Genomic DNA, 20,025 nt, shown 5'->3' on the forward strand with positions numbered 1-20,025 from the left:
AAGAATGGCCAAATGAGCACAGCCCAGCGGGAATCTTCTCACTTCCTTCCTGAGGGTATGGGACGGTGTAAAGAAAAAACCAAGGCAGAAAGCAATCTATAATAGAAAGGATATTAGGTTCGGGAGCTGGGTGGGTCAAACATCTAATAAGTGTCCAACGTAGTCTAAATAACTTGCCAAGAAATTCTCTGAAGGGATTCAGTCCGTACGAATTATTATTCGGAACTAGGATGTTGATCTCTGACCTTGATAGTCAGACTTCAGTGGTAATAGAAAAAAGCTTTGATGTCAAAGACCGTTTGGCTATTTTGCAGGACTTAAACAAAACAAGAAAAGACCTGAGCAACATACAGTTGAAACAACAGCCAACAACCACTGAAGAATCACCACCTGTCCCAGCAAGACCTGTCTGGATTCCAAAAGTCGGGGATCTAGTCAGGGAGAAGATCGCGGTAAAGAAGGAATTTGGGCCTTCTTACAGAAAAGCAGTTCCTGTCTTGTCTGTCAACGGGACAAGATCAGTTGTACTACCGCCACTTGCTGGAAAAAAGGAGAACCGAGTTGTATCCATCGACCTGGTAAAACCACAACATGTGGCCGATAACAAACAGTAGGCCAAGTGGACTCCCAATAAGTAGCAGAACACCAAGGTTTGCTACCAGTACAGAGGTCCTAACAAAGAGGCTCATCACATTCGAAACGCCTACAGAAGAACAACAAGGACTATGCAACAATGCAATAGAACTTAGACCTCTGAAAACCCAAATAAAGACATTTAGCAGAGACACACCAATCTATACTGAAGTACCAAGTGAAAATGCAAAAAACACAAAAAATCCTGAACCAATTGGAACAATTGACAGAACTGCATCTGGTTACTTCATCAACTTCGATGATTCCTCTGACGGTTTCAGCGAACAAAAGACACAGCCATCATCAAAATCCTTTAAAGACAAAGCGAAGGAACTTTTGAAACAACTAAAAGAAACATATCTGATTTCTCCATGGATTGAATTTTGGGTGGGTTTTGGTGCATTTATCCTCGTACTTTGGCTCATCATGGTATTTACTTCGGGACGCTTCATTGAGGGAAAATATGCTAAAATGGACACAGCAAGTCAGAACATCAACTTGGTCCTCAAACCACACACATCTTCACACGTCGAGAAAAGAGAACTTTCTTCAGAACTTTCTTCAGCCAACTTCACAACAATTCCAATACCTGGTGGGGTAGCCTGGGACAACACTGACTATGAAATTTATGGTCCGTCGAGATCCTGAAATATCCACACCAAATTAAGATCTCTTTGAGTGACTTTGCAAAACCAAACTCATTTGCTGATGATTGGGACTTTGAAAGTATAAACAATATGATGTCTGACTTAGTAATGTCTGCTAAATTTACAAAACATGATTATTTGCAAGGTTCTACAAATTATGATAGTATGTATTGCTATAACCACTATGGTAACCATTTCTTGCATAAATCTGCACAACCTAGAAATGTTTTAAATTTTAATCAATGGGAACATTGTGCTACACCTCCAAAAGGGAGCTCTAGAACCGTTTATGACAAATATTCATACTTTCAAGGTTTTAACACTAGTAATGCTGAAACATTTTATTATAAATTGTCAAACAAGACAGGGACCAAAACCATGATAACCAACACAAAATTGATTTATTCTGATTCATTCTTTGAAAAAATGAATACTTTTGGATTCGATTATTGGGACAAAAATGTTGATTTGAAAAGTGTTTGGGGTACAAAAGAATGGCAAGTACAGGGTATAGAAGCTTTGTTTAGGGCCTGCATGATCCCAGAACAAATGATATTTTTAAATGACACTGTTCAACAAACCACCTGTCTTGGCTTAGCCAAAATCAAAGATTTAAATAACCCGTCTATTCCAAAGCCAACAATGTTTAGCAATAACTCTGATGAAGAAATAGACATAAACCATATACTTAACCAAAACAGAACACATCCTGATTGGAAACAATGGTTGATCTGGCCCACAGATACATATAACTGTCAAGATAGATTCCTGAATAAAACACAGGGTTTCAAAATGACCAGGCCAGACCCTAGATATCCCCAAAGACATCACCCAGGGATAATAACAACCTACAGTGTGGGCAAATTATGCCTTCAATGGCTGCAGTCTTCCACACTGCCTGAAATTAAGCAACACCTAACTTTACTTACTGATGGTGCTGACTTGCGTGATTTCATAATGGGACCACGCAAACAGCGTCAAAAGCGTTTCATAGCAGCCTCTGTATATGCAGCATACAATGAGGCCTGGAAGGTTACTCAAATTGAAACAGCGGAGAGAATACGTGAAATTGATCGTATTAATTTGGAAAAATCACTTTCTGTAGTGGACAATGGGTTAATGACTCTGTCCTCCAGAATTTTTTCATTGGACAGCATTGTGTCTTCAGCAATCGATATATTATCGCAAGACTTACTGTTATTACAACATGGTCAGTCACAATTGCGTTCTATCGTACAGCTTGGCTGGACGTTACAAAATCTGCGTTCAGGCTATGTGCCTTGGCGTTTAATCAACACTACGTCACTATTCCAAATCTTTAACCTTACTGATAGACAAATCGGTATGGCGCAGAAGGGTGCTGATTATACAATCTTGAGCATTGAAAAACTAGAAAGATTACCAATGACAATGTCAGAACGACCTGTCAGTGAATGGATAATCCACGGAATCATAAATATTCCAATCTCAACCTTCAGGTTTCAATACTGCCAAAAATATATACAGGCTGGCATGTACGAGAAATTGGGAAAGGGGTACCTTAAAACAACTTGGAACCTGCCCTATTCACATGCATGTGTCAGTAACAAAGGACAGAAAGTGTTTCTTAGTGGCAACAATTGTGCTATTTAAGATGAGTGTGTTACGTGGTACGTAAGCACATCCCTGTATAGTGGGCACACTTATGGAGTTCAGGGTAGCTGACTCAAATGAAAGTTCAATGATGATAATAACTGGAGAGTCCACACGAAAGTGTCATCAAAGAGTTAATTTATCATGATTCATAAGTTCTTATGTTGGTAGCGTTACATCACGCAAAATGGTTGAATGCAATCAAACGAAATATTTCAAAAGGTGCTCCAATGCATTTCGGACTATGGAAAGTCCTTTGTCAAGGAGCGCTGCGGAGGGATACAAAAATGCAACTTAGATCAACGATGTCAAGCAATGTGGAGTAACATACATGTTCGTATAAGCCAGTGAATTTAAAACGGTATCACCCGTGTCATGCAAATGAGAATAGTAAACTTAAAAGAGTGCGGAAATTAAAAATATGTAATGGGTTCCTTGGAGGGGACCGGTGAATGTGCAGTTAAACCGAGAAGTATAACGGAGGGTAGGTCGTGCGGGTAAAAGCAAAACGGGTTGTGAAAACAAGTGAAACGGGTCTCACGTTAACGCACTCGGCAGAAGGCTCACATCAGTGCTGCAAGACAGGAGGGAGGATTAAGAAATGTGACAAATGCGTGAGGCATAAAATCAAACAGAACGCTGAACGGCAAGCGGTGAAAGGTGACTTACTGTGGAGAGGTTCACGAGGTGGACCGAGTATCACGAACTTCGCGGAGTTACTGCGGAGTTCGCTGGGAGGGTGAATGGTGTTGAAATAGTGAAAGGACACCAAAGTGAAAGGTAGTGAGGGCGGCCATCTTAAAGTGGAGTGTGGTGACTAGACAAATGTTGTATACAGAACAAAGTACATAGCATCAAGGCAAAACAATTACAGGTAACAACTGAGTTCGGTTCGGTCATTGAGGCCAAAAGGTTTCAGGGACTGAAGTCTATAAATCCACGAGGTTTCTCGTTGTAAGAGGGTCTTGTTGTTGTCCCTGCCCTCAGTGTGGGTGACCATTTCTAATACAAGGTATTTCAGTTGTGCCACACTATGGTGGGCTTCATTGAAATGAACAGCCACATTTGATTTAGGATTCTTTGTCCTGATATTGGACTTATGTTCGTTGAGTCTGATTTTTATTTTTCTGCTGGTTTTTCCCACGTAGGACTTTCCACATGGGCATTTGAGCAGATAAATCAAATTAGCTGAATCACATGTGGCATCTACGTTGAGGTTGATCTTAAAGCCTCTCATAGGGTGGTTTAAAGTATTGCCTACAATGACATTGTTGCAGTTGCTACAATGGTAACAAGGGCGGGTGCCCGTGTGGTGGGTTTTCGTCGCTGTTGGTTTAGATAATATTTCCTTAATGTTCATCGGTCTACTGTACGCGAAAATGGGAGGTTCTTTGAACAAATCGCCAAAGTCTGGTTCCGATGATAAAATGCGCCAGTGTTTTAGGATGGTTTTTTTGTAGATCTTACTTGAGGTGGAGTATCTGGAGAACAATTGTGCTATGTCACTAAGCGGCACGCTTCTGTGTAACGGTATTAGTTTGCACGGAGCCTGTGAAGGGAATTCATACAACCTTTCATGTCACCAGCAAGGCGCACCTGCAACTGAAATAGAACCATTCTTTCAAAGACTCTATAATGGGAGTTACATTCTTATTGTAGACCGCAGATGTTGTAGTCTTATGCCCGGGACTCCTTATCTCGTCACTACGACGGCGAAGGTCAAGTGCTGTGGACGTTCTTTGTTCCCCAGCTCCTTTCCAGACAGGGAGGCAAGGGCATGGCCCGGTTTGAAAATTACTTCTATTCGAATAGACACTTTAAGCAGAATGAAAACAGTGCTTCTTCAGACGCCTACAAGGCTCACGTCATCTAAAGAAACGTATGATCTACAAGTCGCAAGGACGACTGCAGAGATACATACATTATTATCAACTAATTCCCCCGTACATTTCGCGGAAATCCTGAGCGAAATCTTAAATATTTCTGATACCACTGGGGTCTCAAAGGTATTTAAGACAGTATTTTCGATGGCATTAACACCATTCAAAGCCATACTGGGTATTTTTCCAGATTTCGTCCATTCGATTTTTGGCGGACTTCCCTTGATCCTGGGACTAATTGCAGGAATCCTATTCCTAGTCCTTATTTTTCGTTATGGCAACCCATGTCACAGAACAAACTCTCACGACAATGGAAGATACGATCCTAGCCATTGGATACCGGGACCGGATATCAAAAATCCTGGGACTCTCCCGGCTTAGAGACCTAAACATGACTTGGTTTCTATCATTTCGACCAATGTGGCAAAGGTGTGTTTTACCTGTACTAAGGTGTCTGCTATGCGGAGAAGAATGCGTGTTAGACACCTGTCTGACACTACAATCGGATGCGCCGGTGGATGCAGATACACTGCTGGTTCCTACCAAGGTTCACGCTTTGTGCTGCCCTCAAAGGCTGCCAATTCTGATGACGGCATTCCTGGAATCTTCACCACTGCGATTGAAGAGTAGTGAAGTTCAAGATGAAAGCAACATCGAACAGGTACGACCTTCTGTCAGCAATGCAAATCAGAATGTCAATGCAGACAATCATGCGCATGAATGCATGGTTACCCCTATTTCCGACTTAGTGGAACTTTCCCATGAAGCTGTTGACAGTTTTTTCGAAAGCCTGAATGATATGATGTTCTCTCCGGAACAGAAATAGAGACTTTTGAGTAAACTCGCACACGGCGTTCCCTGAATTCGGCCTTCAACTTTTAGAAAATAAAGTCACATGAACAATTACAATCCAGTTCACGGACAGCAACTTTTTTCAGCAAGCCCTTAAAATATTTTTCTATATATTTTTGCCCCGGGACACTGATCTTCTGCTTAAAGTAAGAAACTATTCCTAGAGAACTAAGATTTCTATTTTTTTTGATACTTTATAGACTTTATATAGACTTTAGCTGCCCGCTGGTATGTTCACAATATATTTTATGTGATGAAATGGTTTCGACTTTTTTTCTGTATAGCCATATTAAGAGCCATTTCATGTGTATTTCTCATATACCAACAAGCAATAATGCATAACAATGCGTGTTTACTTTTGCATTTAATTCATAGCTTAAGTGCATACAATATATATGACTGCAATTTTTCAGTATATTTGAAAATTTCAAAATGCATTTATGTATTTTGGGGTGGTAAGGTATACACTATACTCTATAGTATGTTGTACTATGTTATACTATGCATAGATTAGTAGATATGACCATAGTTAGCGTGGAGTGGGTGTCGTGTATTTCTATAGGTCCTGAATCGATCCCCCTATTCCTGACCCTATTCTGGTTAAACTACCTAGCTAGTTAACTAACAGTCAGCCCATGAGGCAAGAAATCCCCCATGATGCAGATACCGTTATCTGACGCAGTCACACTACGGCACAGGAACGTGTTATCTGATTAGGTCATAACGCTTGAGATCTAATTAGACAAGCGACATTCCTCCAGCCCCTGATAAGGCATACGACGTTCTCATAACAAATCAAACCTATGACAACCTGGATAATCCGTGCGGCCATTGTTTTGATTTCACAGGGAACTTTAGTAAAGAATGTGCTAACGAGCAAGTCGTATGACATCTTTATTGACGTACCTATGTCCATCCTTACGTCAATCCCGGCACCTTTAAGGTATAAATATTGCCGACCTTGCCCTATGCAAACACACGCGTGGTGACAAGACGGAGCAGCCATACTTGCCGAAGCCGAGAGCAGAAGCAGACCCCGCAGGCAGCAGCCCCGCCTTCCTGACGCGCTGAGAGACGCGCTGCTATCTCAAGCCGAGAGACCCAGCACCGGCGCTTCCGGGTAGCCCTCGCAGGCAGCCTGGAATATCGAGAGCAGAGAAAGAGATACCATTCCTCATCCATCCTAAATTCCAGGTACAGAACTGAATAACCCCTCCTAGAGAATTCTTTAGTTATTCACTTGGCAAAAACAAACTTAACTTAAACTGTAACTTTCTATTCCCGCCCACGCATTAGACTTAGGTCAGGTACACGGGGTAGGCGTATTTAGAAACACCAGTTGAGTACGTTTAGTCAAATGTATATGTGTATGTAAATATATTTTAATCATTTCAAAACATCATATGGCTCAGAAACCATATCAATGTTTTTACAGTATTATTTTATACTATTGCTTTTAATGTATGCACTTTACTTAACTATAAGTATTGCAATAATATCGATCCATTTCTCTTGTACGAGAAAAGAGACTGATCAATAAATAACACCTTTTATTGAACACGCCCGTCTCTTCCTTTTCTCTACATTCTGATGAGACTAAGAATGCACGTACTGACTGAGTAAAATAATTGCCTTGTGCTCACACGACTCTCGAGATTGACTCTTGATTAGGGGAGAGCAAAGTTGTCATGTTCTATGGTTGTCAGAAACTAAATCCCTTCTTGTCTAATCAGGGGAGTTAATCCTTCCTTGAACATTCGAGAAAGTTTCTAGCGAACTCTGAGCTTAGCTGGCAAACCCAAAAATTAAGTCTAGCATCGACAGTAGTAGACCTAGTTAACGTCTGGCCTAGGCCTTTACTGCTGTAGGTACTATTCCAATGCGCAGAGCCTATTGGGAAAATAGGAGCTACACTACACTTCCTCCTGGTCGCCTGCAGCATCTTTTCTTCCAGGCTCCATAGACTTCAACGCGAGAACCCGACACACTTTGACACCTATGCACCCGCAGCCCGTGGGTGAGGTAACGAGAGCATTTCGGTGCTCAAGGGTAGTTTAACTGGCCTAGTGTCCCGTTCCACAGTCGTTTTTGTCCTAACTAGTCAGGATTGTCCGTACTCACCTTTAACTTGAACTGTACTGTCCATAGACGTTGTTACGCATCTCGCGTGTGAGTTCACACTCTGCACACGCGTCCCGTGGGCCTCCTAGTACTTACCTTGAGTTAGTGTAGCGTGGTCCCATCGACCCTACAGCCTCTGGACAGCTCCATTCTTTTTATCGACTTTCACATTCCACTTACTTAGTATATGGTTTGTTGTGCCCCTAGGGCACCATTGTAATTTTGTGCAACTTGTCGTATTTTTCGTAAGAGATTGTCATGTGCTTAGCACTCTGACCTCATAAAGAGTTCAGAGGTGTTGTTATTAATAAATATACTGTTTATTTTCATAACAACCTGTATGGTGTCCTTTCATCTGGTATTCAAGGGGTTATATTGTGGTAAAACAGCTGGCTTCACATGCCGAAAGAGTTTAGCCTAAGACTGCTTTGTCCATGCTACCATTAGGATAGCTGGTCTATAAGGTTGACTTACAACCAATCACCATAAGGGTTGTTTGGACTGATACAAGGTGATCACTAGAACTAGTGAGCATCATATATCAGGCCAACTTCTCACACCTCCCCTACAGATTCTATTGATCTCCATCTAAGAGACAAAACTTTAGTCCACTGCCTAATTGCTCTAGAAGCAAGAACTTGTTCCCCAACAACCACAAACATCCAGATGAAATATAGTCCTTCTGGCTTAGCACAGCCACATATAAATGGAAGAGTTAGTGCTGTGATGGGATCTGATTCATCCCTAGCTCAGAATGACTGACTGAGGTGCCACAACATCACACCCTGCAAAACTCTAGTCCTTACGATAAAAACATCAATCAGGCTCCGAAGATATTCCAACTAGGAGGCCTTACAACAGTTTCTTAGACCATAATGCCGCCTCATTGTTCTGAGCCTTTTGATCCATTGCATTCTAGTGTGGTAAATGAAACAATGTCAAGGTCTTATCAGCAAACCATTAACCGAATTCCACAGATGTGCAGGGCATTAGAGAGATGTCACCATAATATTCCCCGAGAATTAGAAGAAACTAGCACAACACTCCGTATACTGACGTGGAATGTGGCTGGAATAAAATCTAAGATACTACTCCCCCACTGGATTGAATATATTGTACAATTTGATGTCTGTATTTTACAAGAAACCTGAGCCACTACACTGGTTTACATTCCTGGGTATGTTACTTTATGCCTACCGGCTGTTACTGACAGACCAGGAAGCCCAGCGGGGGGCTATTGATCTGGATTAGGATTGATCTGCTATGCACAATCAGAGAGATTAAAATTAATAATCCTAATATACTTGCAAACAGCCTCAGGGGTAGAAATGGTAGGATGGTGGACATCTTTAATGTTTACGCTCGTGGGACCAAGGCAGGCACATGCTCACCAACCCTCCATACATTAGAGAATACCCTTGAAGAGAGGGAGATATCAACACCCCTGATAGTTGCAGGAGATTTTAATTGTACGTACGAACCATTATGCACAATAGATGTATCTAATAGCGACCAGGTAGAGGCATATTGGCTTGTTCTCCCCCCTTGATTTACCACCAATCAGTAAATGGAGACAAACTGCCCTGCAGCTTCAGGCCATAACCCTTGGTTATGGGCTAAGGGCAGCAAATGGCCGAACACACTCTGATAAGATGGGAGCCAATACCTTTAAAAGGACATCTAATATGAGCCGTATTGATTATGTTTTGATAGATATCAGGTTGTGGCCAGAAGTACTGGATATGGTGGGCTGAGAAACAATTGATACTGACCATAATCCACTTGAGCTTTCCATGATCTCCTTTTAGAGTAAAACCAGTGACATATTAGAGAAAATGCTCTCATCCAAGGATTTATACCCCACAAATGATAACAGACGATTAAAGTTGTCGCAGGTAGCATTGGATACTGATAAGATTTAAGCTATAAACTTTACCCTACAAGAAAACATTGATCGGCTTTATAATAGAGTAGAACGGCAAGATGAGCTTAAATTGGTCACAGATATACACTTGTCCTTTTTTTCACTGTTAGCCTCCAATTTTATTTGCTCGAGATCTCATGGTAAGAAGACATCAGCTAGCTCACATTATTCCTGGTTTAACAAAAAATGCAAGGAGGCACGGTCACTTCTGGCTGCTGAGATTAAAGCCAAAAATCATACCAATATAAGTTCAGCTAGAAGAGCATATAAGAAAACTCAGAGGGAAGCCAAAAAGGAGTATGTGGAGGACCGCTGGCTACAGATCAATGCCGCTTGTAAATTGAAAGATCAAAAACAATTCTGACTTCTTGTAACAAGGGGAGATGCTGGGAGACCTAGTTCACCCACTAATAATATCATAGCAGCCGCATGGTTTGACCACTTTTCCGGAATTTATTCTGGAACAGGAGTGTCCACTACTGAGGTATTTCCCCAGACCGAATTAATTTACAAGGTAATTTTAACTTTTTCCGTTGCAGATATTACCAAAAGTGTTAGCTCTATACTTAAAAACAAAGGATCAGGCCCAGATGGAATACCTGGTGATGTCTTTCTAGCTGATATTATAAATGGTCTCATTATATGTGGTTACTAGCCAATGGTATAGCTGCCTTCTTGGCAAGGAGCGGGGGTCATCCCGGTCTACAAGAAGGGGGATCGATCGCTGCCCTCAATCTACAGACCGTGAAGTTTGATAGATGGGGCGCAGAAAGTTTTCACTCGTGCCCTGCATACCAAAATTACTGATTGGATGGAAGAGAACAACATATTATTCCCCTTCCAAGCAGGGTTCAGGAGAAAAGTTAGTACTATCGATCAAGTTTTTAGCTTTACCCTATTGCCCTGGAAGTCTGTGATACTGGAACAGGGCAGTCTTTACACTGCTTTTATTGACTTGAAGTCAGCTTTTTATCTTATTCCAAGGGCTACACTTTGGCAAGTCCTACAAGAGCAGGGGCTCCCTCATAACATTCTGGCACTTTTAATACGCCTTCATGAAGGAAATTATGCCAAAGTACCATGGGGAGATCAAATGCAACTGACAGACCCAATAAAGGTTGTAAGAGGGGTGAGGCTGGGCTGTGATCTAGCTCCCACCTTATTTTTGCTTTTTGTAAATGGGGTGGCGAATTACCTAGCAGAAGTCCACGCAGATGCCCCCTCCTTGGGGAGTGTAAAAATAAGCACATTCCTCTTTGTGGATGATACGCTATTAGTGGCCTTCAACTGCTACTAGATTGCTTCATGTCTTTCTGTGAGATGAAAGGATTAGAAGTAAGCACCTCCAAGACAAAACTTCTGTTAATGAATCCCCACAAATCATTTAAAGGAAACTATCATGGGGGGGGATTCCGCTAGAAAGGGTGGATTCCATTTTATATCTTGGTGTAACCCTCACAGAGAAAACTGCATGGACACATCATATTTACCATATTTCTAAGCGAATTCTACAGCAGAGGAAGACTTCAGGGGCTATAATCTTAGAACATAGTCATCACAAACTAGAGCGATTACAGCCAGATTCAGATTCAGATATATGACCAGAAGGTGGTTGGCTCAGCTCTGTATGGGGCTGAAATCTGGGGATTTGATCATTTGGAGGGCCTACTTCTTACAGAAAACAAATTTCTAAGATCACTTTTCTCTCTCCCCCAGAGTACCCCGCTCACTCCTTTAAGTCTAGATCTGTGTAGAACTACAATAGAGGATAAAGTGAGGCTTTGCCCGCTTCTTTTTAGTCCACTATGCGATTGCTACTGAGGAGGTTTTTAAGCTGGATCATTTTTAAAAAAAATGTCTGATTCTCTAAAATCAAAACATTGCTTTTTGAAATAGGTCTGGTAAACCTTTGAGAAGAAAAGGACTCTAGCTTACTGCCCAGTAGAGAGTGGGTCAAGTCCTATTATTGGAAATGGGTGGCGTAGAGAACAGTCACACAAGTGAAAGGAGGTCGACTCACAATAGCATTTATGGAGTTTAAGATGCTTGTCCAATTTAGATTTGGATGCTTCCCCTTAAACTCCTTTACTGCGTCATGGAATAGGGGCTCCCTAGACAAACCTACCAACTGTCCATGTTGCCTCGAGTTAGAGGAGAAGACTAAGCACATTCTCTTTGCATGCCCTCTGTGTAAAACCCAAGATCTAAATGGTTATGCCCTGCTTGTAGCAACTAGGAACCCACAGTCATTTAGAGGCACTACGTATTCTCCGGACAGATACAAGGCCACAAATAGTATGTGCAATGGCCAAATTCCTGGGGAGAATGTGGTTAATTAGGAGGCAGATGCAAAAATGATCTAAGCATATCGTTAGATTAAGTATCAATCCTTTCTAAGTATCCAGTCCGCATTCGATATCTTTTGATCGTGTCAATATATGACTCTAAATTACAGAGAACTTGAGCAATATTGTATTCCTGTTAATTATGCACTAGCATTTTACCTATTTCTACGGCTACATATATATTTTTTATGTGCTTTCAGCTTTTTATGGTTTCATTATCTTGGAGACGGTTTTTTAACCTTTTCTTCAGTTTTTAATGGTTCGGTTTTTACTATGTTTCCTCGATGTATAAATAATGTAATCTATTTTGGCTTACAATACCTACTATGAAAATCTTGTTTTATCTATTATACTGTATTGTACGCCTATGCACTTTGATGGTCTTAACGAATAAAGTTTGATGATGATGATGAATATTTTGGATGTCACAAGAGCTAAATTGAAGGATGGGGTTAAGAATATTTTATGTCTATGGTTATTTCAATTTGAGCAGCTCCATTCAGTTGAAAAGCCTGGTCTTGAGTGTCTTCCCAAAGATGTTCAGCGAGGGGGCGCATCTGATGTTGATTGGTAGCTCGTTCCAGTTCTTGGCCGCGTTGTAGGAGAAGGCTCTTACACCTGTTCTGGCACTGCGGAAGAGCCGGGTTTCAGCGAGGGCAAGCTCGGCGAATCAGACGTTCCTCTTGGGTACGTGGAAGGAGATTCTCTTGTTGAGGTATTGGGGTCTGGTGTTGTGTAGGCATTTGTAGGCGTGGGTGAGTATCTTGAAAGTGACTCTCTTCTTGACAGGGAGCCAGTGGATGTTCTGCAAGTACGGGTGATGTGTTTGTGTCGAGGGATGCCAAGGACGAACCTGGCTGCGGTGTTCTGTATGGTCTGGAGCTTTTGGAACAGAGACTTGTTGATTCTGGCATAGAGGGCATTTCCTGATTCAGGGGGATACATTTGAAGGTCTTTCGGAGGATGGGGAGGGTGTTGAAGCAGCTTTTGGTGACGGTGTTGACCTGTCAGGTCATGGAGAGGGAGGAGTCCAGTAAGTTGCCGGAGTTATGGGCGTGGTCGGTGGGGGTGGGATGGCTGATGAGGGCAGTAGGACACCAGGTGCTGTCCCATGCAGATGTGGAGGGTCCGAGGTGGAGGACCTCAGTCTTCTCGGAGTTGAGCTTCAGGCAGCTGTTGCTCATCTAGGATGCGACGTCCTTCATTCTTGCATGGAAATTGAGTCCAGTGGTGGTGGGGTCCTTGGTGAGGGAGAGGATGAGTTAGAAGTTGTCAGCATAGGATACTATGCTGAGTCCCTGCTGTCTGTCGATGGCCGCGAGAGGGGCCATGTAGATGCTGAAGAGCGTGGGGCTGCGCGATGATCCTTGGTGTACTCCGCAGTTGATTTCCGTGGGTTCGGAGAGGAAGGGTGGCAGTCTGATTCTTTGGGTTCTACCGGTGAGGAAGTAGCGGTTCCAGTCGAAGGTGATTCCCTGTATGCCGGCGTCGTGGATTCTGGCGGTGAGTGTGCGGTGGGAGACTGTATTAAATGCTGAGGAGAGGTCTAGCAGGATGAGGGCTGCAGTGTGTCCTTGGTCGAGGAGGGTGCGGATGTAGTCTGTGGGGTGAGTACAGCGGTCTCAGTGCTGTGGTTGCTGCAGGAATCCAGATTGGGAGAGGTCGAGGATGGAGTTTTCTTTGATAGATTTTGTTAGCTGGGCATTGACGGTCTTCTCCGTGACTTTGGCTGCAAAGGGGAGGGGAGGTGGAGGTGGGAGATGGGTCGGTAGTTCTTGAGGTCTGTGGGGTTTGCTGAGGTCTTCTTGAGTTGGGGTCTGACTTCTGTGCATCTCCAGTCATCTGGGAAGGTGCCAGTCTTGAAGGTGGCATTGATGGTGCATCGTAGCTCTGGAGCGATGATGGCGGCGGCTCTGTGGAAGTTTTGCGGTGGGCAGGGGTCCGTGGGGGCTCCTGCGTGTATGCCTTTCATAGTCGAAATGGTGTTTTCGGTGGTGACTGGGGTCCAGGAGGAGATGGTGGGCTGGCTGGCATTGCTGGAGAAGGAGGTGGTTTTTGCGTGAGGTGTCTGGTCAATGAAGTGGTCATAGAGTCCCTTGATTTTCAGGTGGAAGTAGGATCAGAGTTAGTTGCAGAGGTCCAGGGAGGGGGTGATGTCTGTGGTTTCGCTGGGCGGTTTGGTTAATTCCTGGACGACCCTGAAGAGTTCTTTGGAGTTGCTGGTGTTGGCTTTGATCTTGTTTTGGATGAAGGTCCTTTTGGTGAATCTCATGAGTTGGTGGTAATCCGTCATTGCATTCTAGGAGGTGGAGCAGTCTTCTGGCATTTTGTTGTTTCTCCAGTTCTTCTCTAGACATCTGCAGGTGTGTCTGGGTTCTTGGAGGTTGGTGGTGAACCAGGTTGCCTTTCTGGGGCGCTGTCTATTGGAGTTACGTAGGGGTGTGAGTTTGTCTGCACAGTTGGAGATCCATCTGTGGAGTTCTTTGGCTGCAAGATTGGCGTTGGTCGAGGTGGTCAGGGTGTCGCGGTTGAGGGCGGAAATGAGCTGCTCCTCGGGCCTGGGTCCACAACAAGTCATAGTGTTTAAGGAATGATCCTTTCACCCCAATTTACATTTCCGTACCGAACCAAGTTAAAGTGCATTAAATTAAGGTACTTTCAAAAGCATAAAGTGCTAATTTTATCACAAATGTGTGTTCCACGGCTGAACCAACAAGACTAGGTATTTAAGGAATGCAATGTTTTGGCTGTCTTATTGAGTTTGGGGGCCTGTGAAAGATAATGAGGTTTCCTATATGCCCAATGACCGAGTAGCTCTGGGGGTATATGTATGGTATGAGGCGTTAAGGCTTTTAGTGTTTAGCAGTTTATTAAGGATTCAGAGTCTAGTGCAAAGACAGGTGGTACTAGCGCAATTTTCATGGAAGTCACTTCTCAGGCAAGCTTCCATGGCGCCTGACTTTTAAGGGACACCATTTTGGTCACAGACAGAAGTTGTTTAGTGAGAGCAACTTTTTGCAGATGCAGAGAAAATGTGTCTGTGATTCCTCTTCTTTTGCGCAAAAATGGCATTACCTGTTGGAGTCGTCAAGTGTCCTCCAGCTGTACCAACGGATTCTCAGAGGGATTAGTCCAACTTGCAGACTCATCAGCTTATTTTTCATGACCGTGCTAAAAGGCAATGAGAGTAAGTGGGCAGAATCCCTGGGCCCTGCAGTGTTGAGGCCCTGCTTCCATGTGCCAATTTCTTTAGGGCTTGTGCATTTTGTTCCTTTCATATTAGTTTTGCCTACTCAATCAGCACTTTGGAGACTAGGGACACTGGCAGGCTACATGACCAGATCACTCGTGCCTTCAGTGCACCCATGATGATGTTTGGGTACTTGTACCAGCTTATCCAGGGGTTGTGAACCACATACCAGATTATGTTTTTTAACATATTTTTCTTTGCCTGCTTAGTTTTAAGGCTGTACACTAAAACTTTTACTTCAATATCGAGTGCTGTGAGGACAGGCAAATCTCTTATTGAATTTGGGCCTACAATATATAATTAGTAAAAAGGGAAAAAAGTCTTCGATAGCTGGTAGATTGTGCCCTGTCTAGCCAATTACCTATTTTGTCTCTGAATGTCACTGCACCATGTACGATGGTGGGAAGTAATTTGCAGCCAATCACCTTTAAAAGGTGCAATAGGTCAGGGCTTAGCAGGGATTTTCACAACTTGTAGAAAGCCCATTCCAGGGAGTTTGCTGCCGCCTGCTGGGCATGGAGATGCGTTGCCATGGGGCCCTGTGGTCCAACCATAAAGCCAAATATTTGATTGTATCAACAACTTCAACGGCACTCCCCTCGATGAATCATGCCTCCATTTTTTTCAATTTGTGTGAGATTATATTAACCTTGGTTTCTGCCACATTGATTTTAAGATTTTTAGCTCTACAGTAGGCGGTGAGTGCATTAAAAAGGCTCTGAGACTATTCAGTGTAAAATCAAAAACCATGAAGTCAATGGGCTACTGGAGTGATTGTACTCTAATACCAGCAGTTTTTGGTGGAAATGCCTTATCCTTCTCAAAATGATCTGTCAGGTCAGCCAGGTACAGACCAATTAATAATATTAATGTATATATTAATATATAATATAATATATAATGCCAATATTCTGAATTGCATCAGTCCTTTATTTGTCATAATGTTTGCCTTGGTGGCCCATCTGTCGCTGACTTTTATTTTAACCCAGTATAGAGCTCAAATGGCTTTCAGTAACTTGGATTGGATGCCCCAGGCGTTCATCTTTGACCAAAGTATTGGTGTTGACACACTGTTGAATACAGTGTGGAAGTCTATAAAGCCAACGTAGAAGACTTGCCTTTTGTGGTCATTGTTGCTTCACTCAGGAAGGAAATACAGGTGAGGTTGTCTTCAACATGGCAGCCTTTCTAAAAGCTTGTTCAGCTAGTGGGTGATCAGCTTTTTTTTCTCTGCCCAGGGTTGTAGCTCTCTATTTAAAATCCTCGCAAAGCAATTCCCTTCCATGTCAAGGAACACCATCAGGCGATAATTCCCTGGGAATGATAGGGAGCCTTTTGTGTGTAAGAGAACCAATAGTGAGCCCCTCCATATTTCTGAGATGATTGCCCCAGTAAGTAATCCTGAAATCAGAGGTCCATTACTGAGGCTCTTTGAGTTTGGGCCCATTTATATACCGCAGCTGGGATGCCACTTGGGCGCAGTGCTTTGCACGCTGTCACCGTGAGGCCCTGAGAGATTTACATAACATTTGTATGGTCAATCCATAAGGAGGACCCATATATGGAGTTTTTCTAGTTGACCTCTAAAGTGGAAGCCGGTACAAAAGACATTGGCTATCTGAGGTCTTCCATAACAATGTGCCCAATACGGGTGCTTTGGCGAAGTGCTGTGGCCCTGAAGAATTTGCCTAAATTCCTGCGGCAAAGAAACATGTTGGCTTTGGAAGGGGTATGCATGAAGGGCAACGTATCCATTTCAATTTGATAAAAAAACACTCCGTAAATAATAAAGAGATTGCGTTGCGAGTGTTTTTTTCAATTTTAAATCACAGCTGGTTACATCGTGGGATGTGACCCCTTCCACTTCACTGCACCGGATTCTTACTTTCTTTTTCGTTTGGACACTTTATCTTTTCTTTCTTGACAAAATGACCACCGATGATGATAAAAGTGGGCACAACTGGCGAGGACCAACCAGTTACCCCATTGGTGGTGCGCACGTGAGGGGTCATTTTGTCTCTCCACATTTTTTCCTGCCAATTTTGTGTTTTGGGGTTCACACTAGGCTAAGTTGAAAGAACCCCCCCCCCCTTTTTGGAGGACTGTCTACTGCAAAAAATATGATTTTTAAAGGAAGGCGGCTAAACGTGTTGTGACTAACTTGCAAACAAAAATAAAAAAGAGGAGTGTACATAACTCAGTAAATGACAGTACTTCACACACGTTTAATAAAGTTTTTGAATTTGTTGATTGGAGGGCGACCTGGTTTCTTTTTTTTCCCCTTTGTTGCTCCTTTGTGGATATATGGTTCCTTGCGGCCCCAGCACTTCTACAGGCTCTAGGTCTTGTGTCTAGTCAAGTCGTGGTTTTTATACCACTTTCTTAACATATGGTTTGGTACGCCCCTAGGGCTCAACGCATATTGTGCGGATTTACTGTGTGCTATTAAGTTTTCCTTATGTACCTTTGCCTCGAGCCTCATAAAGAGACAAGAGGGATGTGTTTAGAATAAATTATATATATATATATATATATATATATATATATATATATATATATATATATCTCCAAAAGCGTAAATTCCGAAGAACAAACGATTTGAGCCGCAACTCTCAGCCACTGTTGTTTTCAAAACAATCCTTTATTTCCTTTTCACGCACAGATTTCAACCAACGCGTTTTGGTAGTGCAACTACCTTGCTCACGGTGAGCAAGGTAGTTGCACTACCGAAACACGTTGGTTGAAATCTGTGCGTGAAAAGGAAATAAAGGATTTGTAAGCGGCTTGGTTCTGCCGCAGGAGCAATGCACCGCTATGCAGCGCCACTACGGGAACCACCTTGTTGGATATATATTTATATATATATATATATATATATATATATATATATATTTATATATATATATATATATATATATATATATATATATATATATATTACCTACTGGCGGTCGCCAGTAGGTATATATAGTTAGGATTTTTTTCCTATGGGATTTTTGAAAATTCTATGTCAAATAACTTTGGCGTTTGAGGACGGAATTGGCTGAAATTTTCAGGAAAATTGAACATTTTGTTTCTAAGCAGCCCCTGAAAATTTGGGGGGGTTTCGTCAAGGGGGGGGGCGAGAAAAAAGGGGGGTCCCAAAACGTGTTTTTCCCATGCAATTTTCCATAGGGCGGTTGGACTCACTTTTAGCTCGAACGGCTGAATGGATTTCCACGAAACTTGGCAAAATTGTAGATATTGTTTGCCCGATGTGCCTTTGCTAGAACTCAATATATGTGCTCCAGTGAATTTTGAGAAATTAACGTTCAAAAAAATATATCTGTGACAGCGTCCCGGTTAGCGCCCCGGTTCGCGTACCTGACGCGTAACGGAACTTTGCGAGGAGAAGCGGATTGGCTCTCCGGTGACTGTCAACATTCTAAACAGTCCGGTGCGGCCGCCATCTTGTCTCTCGGTAGGATCGAGAGACAAGAGGTGGAAATAAACGAAGGGGGAAATGAATAAAAGGGGGCAAGGTAGACCCCTCCTGACCCCATAGGATTGATGTGGGGCCTATTGAAGGGCCCCGCGGGGCAAAAAAAATAAAAAAATGATTTTTCGCGGTGGAAGCGCTACCCGGTACGCGAACCGGGTAGCTTACCGGTAGCGTAACGGGAGTCCGCCATCTTGCGTTAAGGTCTAATTTGGACACAAGATGGATGCTAAACAATGCTGGGATTGTGTAAAAGGGGGCAAGGGAGACTATCCTGACCCCCGGTGCGCGAACCGGGTAGCGCTCCGGAAAGCGTAAATCGTGAAAATTAGTAAAAAAAAAATTACATTTAAAATTTATTTAGAGTGATCATAGTTAGGGTAGCTCTGAAAAGAGCTTTTGGGTCTGTGGTAGATTTAGGTACTTATAAGTAGGTACCAATACATAGTCTTAAATTCAGGATGAAAATTCTGTTCCCCTCATCTGAGAAGTGCACTCCATCTCCTCTGTAGATATCTTGCATGTAGTAACGCAAGTTATTGTTGTAGATGGAGCCCATTCCATGGTCTCTCATGTAAGCTGAAACAGACTTATTTACATGCTTCCTCGATTTCTCAATTTGTGGACAAAATTGCTTGGACCACCTCCATTTCTGTCTTTGGCATATATTTGAATATACCAAGGCAGTTTGAGGAAAAAGTGCCATCAATTGTTCAAAGGTGTCCTTTAAAAGCATTTCCAGACCTACCCCAGTCAAAGTGCCCAAATCATTTTGTCCACAGTGCACAATTAACAGGTCAGGGTGTGGCAAATGCAAAAAGGTTTTCACCAATGGTATCAATTGGTGACATCTCAATCCTCTGTGGCCAATCCAGTTGATTTCCACATTTTGTAAATTGAGGTTGTGTAAATTTCTGTTATCAGCATACCTTTGAGCCCAGTGGATGTAACTATGTCCAATAATCCAGACAGAAAACATGGTGAGAGGAGGTTCTGCTGCAGTCAGATGAAGTGAAACAGTAGGAGTTTGTAATGAAAAAAACTGTGGAGTTTCAGTGCTAATGAGTCAGTAGCAGTGATTGGTGGATTTTGATTGCTGAAAACAGAAAGTTAGGGTGCATGGATGAGTTCTTTGAAAGATGAAATTTGAATGGTTAAGAAAAAATCATTTTAAGAAACAATGCACTGGATACGCAGGTGTACTGAGAGTTCAGAGTTCAATTGAAACATTGTTGTGTGAACTTGTAAACATGAGAGGTCTTT

General features: G+C 42.6%; 1 protein-coding gene across 1 annotated transcript in view; it reads right to left on the reverse strand.

Annotated features, from left to right (window-relative positions):
• ZPBP (zona pellucida binding protein) overlaps positions 1 to 20,025 on the reverse strand; it is a 787,854-nt gene that overhangs the window by 665,309 nt on the left and 102,520 nt on the right. The gene's annotated exons all lie outside the window — the stretch shown is intronic.

This window comes from Lissotriton helveticus, chromosome 4_1, assembly GCF_964261635.1.
Source record: "Lissotriton helveticus chromosome 4_1, aLisHel1.1, whole genome shotgun sequence".
Taxonomy (NCBI): domain Eukaryota; kingdom Metazoa; phylum Chordata; class Amphibia; order Caudata; family Salamandridae; genus Lissotriton; species Lissotriton helveticus.